This window comes from Ambystoma mexicanum, chromosome 7q, assembly GCF_040938575.1.
Source record: "Ambystoma mexicanum isolate Mex_15411 chromosome 7q, UKY_AmexF1_1, whole genome shotgun sequence".
Taxonomy (NCBI): Eukaryota; Metazoa; Chordata; class Amphibia; order Caudata; family Ambystomatidae; genus Ambystoma; species Ambystoma mexicanum.
In genome coordinates, this window is record NC_090941.1 from 1,040,099,759 (window position 1) to 1,040,111,878 (window position 12,120).

Below are 12,120 nucleotides of genomic sequence, written 5' to 3' on the forward strand. Positions count from 1 at the left end.
CACCCCAGGTGCAGTGAGCATGGTACAAGCGAAGATCAGAGACCGGGGCATGGGGAGGACCCCGGACACCCCCGGGGCAGTGAGCCCATCACAAGCAAAGAAAGGAGGCCTGATCGGAGAAGCGTAGTGGCATCAGGATACACAGAGAAGGAAAGACTACGCACGCAGGCCCCACGCCCATACTCTGAACACGCCGGGGACCACTTCTCTATAAAGCACAAGAACACTTGAAGGCCACAAAAAGAGCCTTTCCCAGAGGAGACGGACAGGTACTGCAGTAAGGAGTCAGACCAGGGAGAAAGCAGGAGACTCTGCCATGAGGGGCCTGCATTGGAAGACGGGCGAAGCCGCCCAGACAGGAGGAGGACACCATAGGAAAAGGCATCCTACACGGCAGGTGAGAACCCCCACCCCCCACAGAACTGAGACATTGCTGGCGGAGCAGATACGGGGGGGCCACACAGGAGGTACAGCCTCCCGCAAGTTTCGACAAAGCAGGGGAGGCCACGGGCAGCAATGGGGCAGGGGGAGGACACCCAGACACCCCAAAGGCAGTGAGCCCTGCATAAGCGGACAACAGAGCCCGGGGCAGGGGAAGAACCCCCTGGTACCCTCTGAGCCCGCCACAAACGGAGAAACGGGGCCCGATCAGAGGAGCGTAGTGGCAACAAGAGGAGGGGGTCACACTGAGGAGGAAAGACAACGCATACATGCCCCGGGCCCACATTCTGTTCACGCCGGAGACCACCTCCCCCAAACGTAACAGGGAAGGAAAGAAGTCCCGGGACACAGTGCCACAGCCTAGGACAGGGTACCCCATCAGGGAGGAGATGCCAGAAAGGATAAGCAGAGGGTCAGGACACAGGAAGAGCCCAGAGAGGCTTAATCCTGGTTAAAAAAAGAGGGACCCCACAGAAAGAGAAGGGAGGAGGAGTGCCAGAGACCCATCAGAAGGGGACCCGACTGCACCAACGCCATGACACAGGAGTCCAAGACTAGACTTGAAGACTCAGGCTAAAGGAGGAGGCAAATAGTGAGACCCCCAACCCACACAGGGGGCTCGACCAGATTAAGCAAGCAGGAGCCAGGGACCAGGGCCAAAGCGGGGTGCCAACCCCAACTCAGCGAGGACACTCAGCAATGGCATCCAAAACCAAAGGCATGACAAACAAGGGCGACACTCCTGGATCACTACCGACAATGTGGCCAGCCAGGGAAGTCAACGAAGCACATAGGAGCCCACAGGAGGGGGCAACAGGACACAGCATACCAGAGGAGGCAGATTTATCGGCCCCAATGTCGCGCCGGGACTTCCACAGAGAAATGCTCTCCCTGCAGACAAATCTAGCAAGGACATTCCAACAATATTCCAGCTAATGCGATCAGACCTGAACACCGCCCTGGGGGAAATGAAACAGGAAATGGGGCAGCTGGGTGAGAGGACGGATCTCCTGGAGAAGGTGCTGCAAGAGGTCAATACAGCAACAATGGCAAACAGTGAGGCTATAGAAAGGCTAGACATGGCAACGCGGAACCTGGAGCTCCAAATGGAAGACATGGAAAATAGATGCAGACGGGTCAACATAAGGCTGCAATTGCTATCGGAGACAGTGGCGGACAGAGAGCTGAAAGGAGTTATTCAGGACATCTTGGCAGAACTTCTGGGGGACACGAACCCAAGCACAGTGGAACTATACAGAGTCCACAGAGTGGGGCCCCTCAATAAGAACCCGAATGCCAGAGCAAGAGACGTACTAGCAGCATTTACAAGATATATTCAAAAGGAAGCAGTCCTGAAAGTGGCAAGACAACAAGAACTGATCAAATACAAGGACCGACAAATCGAGTTGTACCAGGATTTAGCTAATAGCATGCTAGTCAAGCACCGACAAATGGGCCCGCTCCTCTCAGTGCTTAAGGACCTGCTGTGCAAAACAGAATAGCAATAGTAAGTACGTTAAAAATATCACATGACTTGGGGCATATTTCTGGGGGGTGGTGTAGGTTTTACAATAGAGCGTCTATTATGTGACAGATTACTGGACATGGGGATGGTTTTAAGGGTTGCATTTCTGCATTCAAAGTATTTGAGTAGTCATCACAGGGGTACGGAAGAATCCCTGTGGACAAAAAGCGGATCTTGAGAGAACCCCGGACCCTTTTTTACCCCAATTTCACGTGCCTCATATAAATCACATGTTCCTCCCTGCCAGTGTACCACATAATGCCATCTATACCAGGGCCAACTCTGTTCTAATGAGCTGGTAACTATATTACAATGATTATAATTTCAGTGGAGGTATCACAGAAAATGTGGCAGCAGATGAGAAAACAAAACAGCAAACATGCAGATTTAACAGTACCTTCCTTTTCAAGATATTGGTGGGGCAGCCCCCTTGCACTGGATCACATGGACCGAGGTTGGGTGCTCCTGCAATTTTATTGCAACGTTGGACCACAGCTGCACATATAGTGGCCCCTTGCATCTTGGAGCCAGAGCCGATTTTCTCTGATGTATCTCCACAAGGACCACATTTCCAGGCTAGAGGGAATGTCCAGCTACAAGTGGTTCTTTGGCAAAGCTGCCTTAACCTGGTTGTGGACAAAACTGACAGAAGAGATTATGGACTTTACATACCCTACTGGTTTGTCATTATTCAAATACAGATTGTTATGAACGGATTTTATACACGGAGCACATGCATACGTATCGGTCTGCTGTAGAGCACTTGATAGGGGGTAAAGCCATTTTTCTGTTTGCGGTGCTACGCATACTGAACAACACAATGGGAATGGCTTCAGACCATTTTAGTTCCGTTTCTGAAAGAGTTTGGCAACATTTTTAAACTACCCCATTCTGCCTCTACACTGCCTGACTGAGGTTGTTGGTAAAAGGTAGATTATGTTGTAATATCACTGTTTTTAGCACATGTTTACAAAGTGAGAGACCTGATGCTAACCGGCACTCCAAATCTAGGAACAAAATCCCTCACAAGTGCTTTTACAATTGTCACTGTATCTGGTTCCCTGCAGGGATAAGCCTCCACCCACCCGGAGAAGTCAACTAGGATGACAACAAGATATTGAAAGTTATCACAGTGAGGCAATTGGAGAAAATCTTTCTGAAGGACTGCAGACGGGCCATATGGGGGAGGGTGTGCTCCTTCGGTGGCTGGTACAGCCTTCCCTACACTGTCCTGGAGACAGACCGGGCAACAGTTACACTGTTCATTAGTCATTTTAGAAAATTCAGGGGCAAACCAGCACTATTTCTGAATATAATCATTCCTTCTCTGCCCACAAAGGCCTGGCAATGATACATCCTGAAAATCCAAAGGTGTGATAACAGTATTTTGGGTGCTACTAATCGATCCTGGCCATCTCGCCACAGAGAATCATCATTCATTCAACATCCTTTTCTTATCTGTTTGTCTTTTTCACTGGAAGCAGCAGTCTCCTCTATCTGGGCTAGGTCTGCTATGGTCTGGTAAGTGGAAAGAATAGAATTAGTCTCAACTGTGAGCATGTATTCATTATACGATTCTAGTTCTGCTGCCAATCTAGCTGTTCGGTCAGCAAACTCATTACCGCAACTGATCTAATTATCTAGGAAATGGTGCACGTCATACATAATTATATCTATTTTACTGGCGCAGCTTGGTGCCATTTAAAAGAGCCATTACATATCAGCTATTCTTAATAGGGGAGCCTGTTGATATCAAGAATAATCTGTTTCCATTGCTGACTGAAGTCATGGGACACCCCAAAGGCATCATGGGAGGCAGTGCATAAGTTGATCCACTTCTGTGCTTCCAAGCTGCATACTCTTCTTAATGAGATGAGCTACCTTCTACCTCAGTAGAGGTGACTTGGCACAACCTTCCGCTCTCTACCACCTCCCTGGGTTCACACATTGTGTACCTCCCAATCGCGTTCTGGTTCCGATAACAGTATCCATCAACAAAGTAGGTCAAATTAGCCTCAGGTAGAGCTGTATCTGTCAAATCTATTCGAGAGGTTAACAAACAATCAGGTATTGCTACAAAGATGTGTGGTTTGGTATCATGTGGCTACCCGTCCTGAGGGGTGGGGAGCATGGATGCTGTATTCAGCACTGAATGTGCTACGTTGGAACTTCGGAAGGGGCTGCTTACGAGGTAAAGTGGGGACCGATAGACAGTGCGGTTTGACGTGTTTCGCTATGTTGCGTAGTGCAGTACTTTCATCTAGCTCGCTAACTTTCGGTTTTCGGCACCATAGTTCAGCAGAGGGTCTGGGGGCACCAAGGTGCACAGACAATGGGCTGGAGCCCGAGCCATGAGGGAAGAAACATGGTCACAGTGCACAGACAATGGGCTGGAGCCGGAGCCATGAGGGAAGAAGCATGGTCACGGTGCACAGACATTGGGCTGGAGCCGGAGCCATGAGGGAAAAAGCATGGTCAAGGTGCACAGACAATGGGCTGGAGCCGGAGCCATGAGGGAAGAAGCATGGTCACGGTGCACAGACAATGGGCTGGAGCCGGAGCCATGAGGGAAGAAGCATGGTCAAGGTGCACAGACAATGGGTCGGGAGCCAGAGCCATGAGGGAAGAAGCATGGTCAAGGTGCGCAGACAATGGGCTGGAGCCGGAGCCATGAGGGAAAAAGCATGGTCAAGGTGCACAGACAATGGGCTGGAGCCGGAGCCATGAGGGAAGAAGCATGGTCAAGGTGCACAGACAATGGGCAGGAGCCGGAGCCATGAGGGAAAAAGCATGGTCACGGTGCACAGACAATGGGCGGGAGCCGGATCCATGAGGGAAGAAGCATGGTCGAGGTGCACAGACAATGGGCAGGAGCCGGAGCCATGAGGGAAGAAGCATGGTCAAGGTGCACAGACAATGGGTCAGGAGCCAGAGCCATGAGGGAAGAAGCATGGTCACGGAACACAGACAATGGGCTGGAGCCGGAGCAATGAGGGAAGAAGCATGGTCACGGTGCACAGCATTGAGAGGGCTGCTTGCTGGTAGGTAGGTACCCGTGTGAGGCTGTACTCTGCCTCTCATTTTTAAAATAGTTTTCCTTTTATTTTGGCCCTCGACGGGCTTCGCAGACTCGCAAAGTCAGCATAGTGGGCTAAAGAGACCACATAGTGTGCTACTATTATTGTTATTATTATTTTTTATTTGTTTGGCTGATTTCATCAACCTTTCAAATATCATAGAAAATCATAAAATCAATTCAGTTTCATTAAATTTTTCACATAAATATTTCAAATAAACATCTCAACATTAGAAAATGTTCAATCAATAAATTAAAAGGAAAAACAATGTAGTAAAAGCAGATTGAGCTTAGCACAATGGTAAATAGACTTTGATTGCATCATTACTACGATGTTACTCTTTCATCTCAGTGCACTTTGTCTTCATAGACTCAAAGTAAAACAATAGAATAGTTTCTGGCATTCAGACCTATGTCGAGATTTTCAGCATTACGATATCCAAAAATCATACAAGTGCAATCTTAACTGCTGTTGATGAAACCAGAGCATGCCATAATCCATTGGCAATGAGAGGACGACGTATCTCTATAATATTCTTAAAACACGTTTCCCATTCTGTCACTAGCGCATGAAAAGCTATTACCAGATGCTGTAACGTTTCTTTTTGTAGCATGTCTTTACACATACAGCAAAAATGCAAAGCTTTAGGTATAATGCCTCGCCTGGCAAGAATTTCATCGTGTGCCATAAATTCAATCTTAGTCTAAGATATTGACTACGAATATATGGTAATGGGCATCGCACTAAATAGGCAGCCATATTTCGAAGTTTTTTGTGACCAAACACTGACAGGTTAAAATCTACATATTTGGTACAGTTCCCTCGTGTGCATATCCAATTGTACCTATATAATTTAAGCTTTGCTTTGCCGGGATTGCATAACAGTTCGTCAATAGATAAATCTACATTCATCAAAATGTCAAAAACATTTTCCCTCCAAAGGGAAGGGAACTTGTCTGTTGAGGTTAGCAGATGATGGGCCGCCATGCTGAATACATTGTTTACATCAGTACTCAGCAGGCATTTCCTAAAAAAGCAACACATTTTCCATGCAACGTGGATATACAGTGACAAAGATCCTAATTTAAACCTGATTAGGGCCATTGGGACACAATTTGTTAATTTCACCACGTCCCCCCAGAAACGGGCCTCAAGGGCCTCCCAATATTTCTGATCCCAAGGCAACATTGCTTCTGAGCCATAAGTGACAACTGGAACTATTTTTTGTTGGAAAAAGTCCACAATATGTGAATAAGAAAATTTCCCATACTTGTACACTAGTATCTTGGCCTGTGAGATAAGATTTCCCAATTTGGAGTCAACAGTTGTTTGAAACATAGTACAACTAGCAGAGCCACTAAACATGACTCCTAGATATTCATAGTGGACGACCACCAAGAGTTTTGATTTTTGGAGGGTCCACATATCATTTCGTGATAACTTCCCCACATTGTTCCCACAGATGACAATTTGGGTTTTTCACTACTGTTAGCCTTTCACTATTGATTTTTCACTATTGTTAGCCTCAGCATATTCTTCAAGTTTAATCAACAGGTTTTGGGGCCCCCGCAGAGTCTTGGATATAAAAACCGGACCATCTGCATATAGCAACCAAGCCATCCTCTGATGACCTAGTTTGGGGGCATCTGCTATGGCCTCTACAAATGTCCTACCCATATCTAAGATAAATAAATTAAAAAGTGTAGAGGCCGAAATGCAGCCCAATTTTAAGCCCCGGCTAGTGCCAAAAGTGGCAGATAGAAATCCATTAAGATTGAGACAGACCTGCATTGTGGTGCCTGTATGTAGTAGCTTTATCAAGGAAAATAGAGAAGGAGGGCATTTGTATGCCCTCAATTTAGCAAACAGGAGATGGCAATCAATTGAATCAAAGGCCACGCGGAAGTCCACGAAAACCATGTACAGTGTGCTACTATACAAAGTGCTGGGCGCGTGGATCAAGTGCAGCAAGTGCAGTTGCTGCAGAGGGAGCCTGTTTCTGGAGGTCCGTTACTGCTGTAAAGTGTCTGAGCACCACACGGAGAATGAGCGTGTCCTAAGTGCGTCAAGTGCAGTTGCTGCAGTTGGCAGAGTGGGCTTCCACTACACACGGTTATCATGAGTGGTAAGTGGTTTTTTATCTCGTCATCTGGTATGATGACAATTAAAGATGAGCACTATGAATGACCCCAGTCCACGATACAATTTGACGAGTGAGCATTGCCAGCCTGACTCGGACATGAACCAACTACAGGCTCCCAACTGTAAGGAAGGCATGGTATCAACAGTAAGACAGACACAAGTGACCATAGTTCAAGGGTGTTTATTGAAGTTAAACAAGGGTTTGAATCTAATCCTAAATCTACAGATGGCAGCAAGAAACGACCATCAAATAATAATAATAACGCAGTCCTAGTAGTCTCTTGTCAAAATAAAAGGGCCTATACTAATACACCTATTGCCAATCCTAACCTATAAATACAAATAGTGTGGGAAACAATGTTACAAAAAAGAAAGACGTGTTCACAAAATTATATGTCAGGATGTTCAGGCCATTGTCCTCCCTGCCCCACATTTTCAGCACAGGACAAAGTGGTACACTCAAGATTAGCACAGTCTCTGGCTTCTCTAGCACGAGGATCCAGTGCAATCATTAGCATCAGGGCCTTCCATGCCCAAATCTCTTTGCCTTTCAAAGTCTCTTCACTCAGAGGGCCTGATGCGAAAACCAAATGATAAAGTTCTTATCCTTTTTCAGATTTTCACAAGTACTCAATTTCTTAGGCGATTCACAATTCACCTCGGAGCCCCCTCAGCCAGGCTCAGATCCTTACAACACAATGTTCGTAAATCATTTATGCATCCAATTTCTCGTAGGATATTCTTTCTCAGGTGACTCACGGTTCACCCTGGATCCTCCTCAGTCAGGCTTAGATCTCGGATCCCCCTCAGTCGGACTCAGATCTCATTTAACACAATGTTCATTTTTCGGGTGTATTCCTGTGCACCTCTGATCCCCCTCTGCCGGGCTCAGATCCTCTTTCACACAATGTTTAATTAGTCTCCCTCAGCCGGGCTTGGACCAATTTTATATACCTTATTTATCAGCTATCGAAGACTTTGGAATATGCACAGGGTTTTTCTTGACCCGTTGCAGGACCACATCGATTTCACAATTCTTTATCACTCTTCACATTTTCCACCTTTCAGCTGAATACCTAACAGAGACTTTGGAATGAGCACCCACGTGGTGCCGGACCACTCTGTCTACAGTATTCTATCTTGGCTTCAAAGTTCAATCACTCATCCGCTGTTTTAAATTGTGTTTGCGTTGCTTGCCACATACGCCTCATACATTGGTCTCTGTAGTTTTCACTATACAATGTTGTCGCATGCAACCTTAGCTATAACACAGACCGTTCTGGTATCAGTCTCCCCACTCACCGGCTTTGCTGACTTCACTGGCGCTTCTTTGTTGAGGAAGCCAAGGACAGTACAACAGCAAATGATTCTCCCTGCCTTAACTATCGTGGTGGGAGAGCCCTGGGTACCACCTACACACAATATAGAATTCTTCATCCACGATTCCTGGTCTTAAGTTTCCTATTCTCGAAGGTTCTTGAAAGTAACGGTCTTCAGTTGAAATGGTCAAGGGTACGTCCCTCCTTGAAACACTCTTCGATTTTTTTTTGCCTTGTATTAAATTGCCATCTTGGAACTGCTGCTTCCTCTTGTGCTTTGCCTTGCTCAGAGTGTGCTTTCGTGCTCCGCCTTTTGTCTGTGTGGGGAAGTGTAATGGAAGTCACGAGTGTGTAATGGTCAACAGTAATTGCCTGACCCTGCCTGACCATTGTATTGGGAAATGTCAGGTATACGGCTCGGTGTAAGTCAGTTTTCTCTTGTTGTGAGCTGTCCTTGAGGAAATGCTTGTGTTGGGAAAGGGTATGGGGGGATTTGAGTTCCTAAGTATCCTACTTGGTGGGATGGGGAAGGGGATACTGTATCTCACCATTCGGTGTCCCACTTCCACTACCCGAAGACCCCTAACCCAGGTGATCCTCCCACACTTGTCCACCCCCAGGAACTGGATCCAAAAGCGATGCCCGTGTCCTGGCCACCTGGATGACAGATCCCCGGGGACTAGCGGGTGAGACACCTTCAGGTTTCTCACACAACACAAATGACTCCTCTTTTAGTGATTCTTTCCTTTTGACTAACAAATCTAGTAGAGCCTTATACTGGACCGTAGTATTGACCAAAACACCAGTAAAAACCATTTCAAGTGAGGGGATGAACAATGAATTGGAAACTCACTCCACACCGGCAAGGCATAATATGATAAATGAGGCTCCTATAAGGCCGTTATTTGCAGATGGCAAGACCACAAAAGTTTTCACAGTTACGGCGGCAGTCCATTCCATCTTCATTCCCCAACTCTCACTTATCATAGTACCTGGAGACTCAGTATGTGATGTGTTGCCTCCAAAGGACAGAGCATTGGCTGAGCTGGAAAACATTTTTGTAAATCTATGCAACAGCATGGAAAAGGACGCAGAGGCTCCCAAAGGAAGATCTATTTCAATTACCCCTCAGATATTTGGTTCTGTCCCTATGCCACAATGCTGTCTATGCAGGAAGATGGGAGAAGCTTGCTGCAACCTCACCAGTCAGATCAAATATGAAAGGGACATATACGGGAACAGAGGCTAACATCTCAGCAATGCACTCCTTATCAGTTACAGAAAATTGCTCTATGCCCGCGATACATTTGGTTTTGCAGTTCCTGGTACGATTGTATGACCGAATCAGGGAGCAGGTAATCAATAACTCATATGCTAAAGGAGATTTTGAAAACTCATGGCACTACAACGCACCAGAGAGAGACGCCAGGCGGGAGTGATCAAGCATTCCCATCAAAAGAAAATCCTAATTGGCGGCCGGCGGAAATAGGCGGGTGTATCGCAGCTCCGTCCCAACCGAGCCGCAAAAGAAGCAGACAAAAGCAATGCGCGAGGGCACAGTTGAAGGGGTCGGAACATCAGCAGCACTGGGGCCTGGTCCAGTCGGTCCGGTGCAGAAGACATGCGGAATGGAGAAGTAACCGAAACACATGCGGGCCGAGAGAGGAGCGGCGTGTGAGGGCACCAGAACACTACGGGTCTGCGCTGGGCCGGTGACTGGGAAAGGTGCACAGCGAATCATGGAAGACGCTGCCTCCTGCTCTTCCCGATTCGTGCTCTTGCCACAACAAGCATAATCCCTTTGCCAGAGGTGGGGACCGGAATGAGTGCAGAGCCTTGCTGGAGAAGTCTGGAGGCAATACAGGAGTCTGGGAGGAGATTGCAACACCTGCCCTTTAGGACTGGTGGATCGCGTGCCGTGAAGAGCACTGATCAGCCAGAGAGGGAGAGGCAATTGGGCAGGAGGCCCCACCAGCGATGCAGGCTACAACATAAGACCTCCCCACCTTCAGAGGGTGTACCCGTACATGGGAAGAGGCCCAGCCGGGGGGGGAGGCAGGAGTGGCAGTCAATCCCACCCGGTCACCACGAGCCACCGTTACGCCCACAGAGTTAGAGTAAAATTGAATACTGAACAGGGGGGGGCACTGTGAAGACAAGGCTAAGGCCTTCCCTAATAGTGGTGGGCCCAGAAGGAAGATAAAGGCGGCAGCGCCAACAAGGGCCCACATACAACTGAGTGGAGAAGGGAAGGAACATTTACCTAATACCGTCGTCAATACCTGCCGCCCGACAAGGGGCTGGGGCCCAAATCTCCCGGAAAAAGTCTGAACCCACGAAACAGCAAGTGACAGCACCAAGGTCCAAAAGTAAAGGAAATACAGTGGCACCCAGGCAACCCCCCACCACCAAAGCGCCTCGAAAACAGCATTGTACGGTTTTGGGGCCTGGAGGAGCAGCCACAGACCACAGAAGATGCAGATGGACAAGAAGTATCATGGCAAGGCCACCGGGAGGAGCCAAACATGGCGGTGCACAAAGACGACTTACAGCAATGGTTCAAGAAATTTCAGGATCATTTCATTGCGACATTCCAGTCCCAATTTATGAAGTAAGCCATATAAGACCTGAAGGCAGATGTGACGAAGCTAGAAAAGAGAACGGACACTATCGAAAGGGCCTTTCAGGAGATGGTGGAGAACAGGAAAAAGAACTATGAGATGCTAGAACATATTTCCCGTCTCTCCCACAGTTTAGAATTACAATGTGAGGATTTAGAGAATAGTTCCAGGAGATCAAATACATGGATTAAAAACTTGGTGGAGTCCGTAGAGAACAAGGACCTGAAGGGCATGGTGCAACCACTATTTGCGGCGCATCTGGCCGGGGAAAAAGATGAAGTTGTTCACCTCGACCGCATACACAGAGTAGGACCACGAAAAACCGAGCTGGGGACAAGAGCGGGGACGTTCTGGCGGCATTAACATCCTATGCCCTAAAGGAACGAGCATTGATAGTGGCGCGCACCTCGGGCCCCATGAGGATTAACGGAATGCAACTATTTCAGGACTTGGCCCAGAGCACGCTGCAAAAAGGAGGGCGATGGGCCCGGTGGTGCGATTCCTGGCCCAGAAGTAAGTCAGATATAAATGGACTTTCCATTCTGGCTGCTCTTTACTTGGTATGACCGCCAACACAGGATCACGACATGCAACGAGAGAATGTACAATTTGCAACTTCAGGAAGAGGCTTGCGAAAGTCATGAAAAAAGCATGATGAGGGCAAGAACAGACAGGAAACCGTGGGAATAGACAGTAGCGAGGAGGGGCTAGGCAAAAGTGATGGAGTGAGCTATGACAAACGGGTCGACCATTGCTGTAAGACTGTCCCAACTTAAAAGACGTACACCTAGAGGAGGAGAAGAAGATGAGTTACTGGTTGAGCCCACTATGGACAGAGCCGACACGATTCCCCTGATGAGTGAGATACAAGAAGCTGCAAGTTTCAACTATGATTGCCAAAACGTTGGGGCCATGGTACAGAGGTTAGGTTGACCAATAGAAATCCAAGAGTAGGGATTAGGACACCCTACAAAAGTTCTCTGGGAATATTTGAG

At 47.7% G+C, this 12,120-nt stretch overlaps 1 protein-coding gene across 1 annotated transcript in view; it reads left to right on the forward strand.

Moving 5' to 3' along the window:
* LOC138528587 (uncharacterized) overlaps window positions 1-12,120 on the forward strand; it is a 1,521,057-nt gene that overhangs the window by 656,456 nt on the left and 852,481 nt on the right. The gene's annotated exons all lie outside the window — the stretch shown is intronic.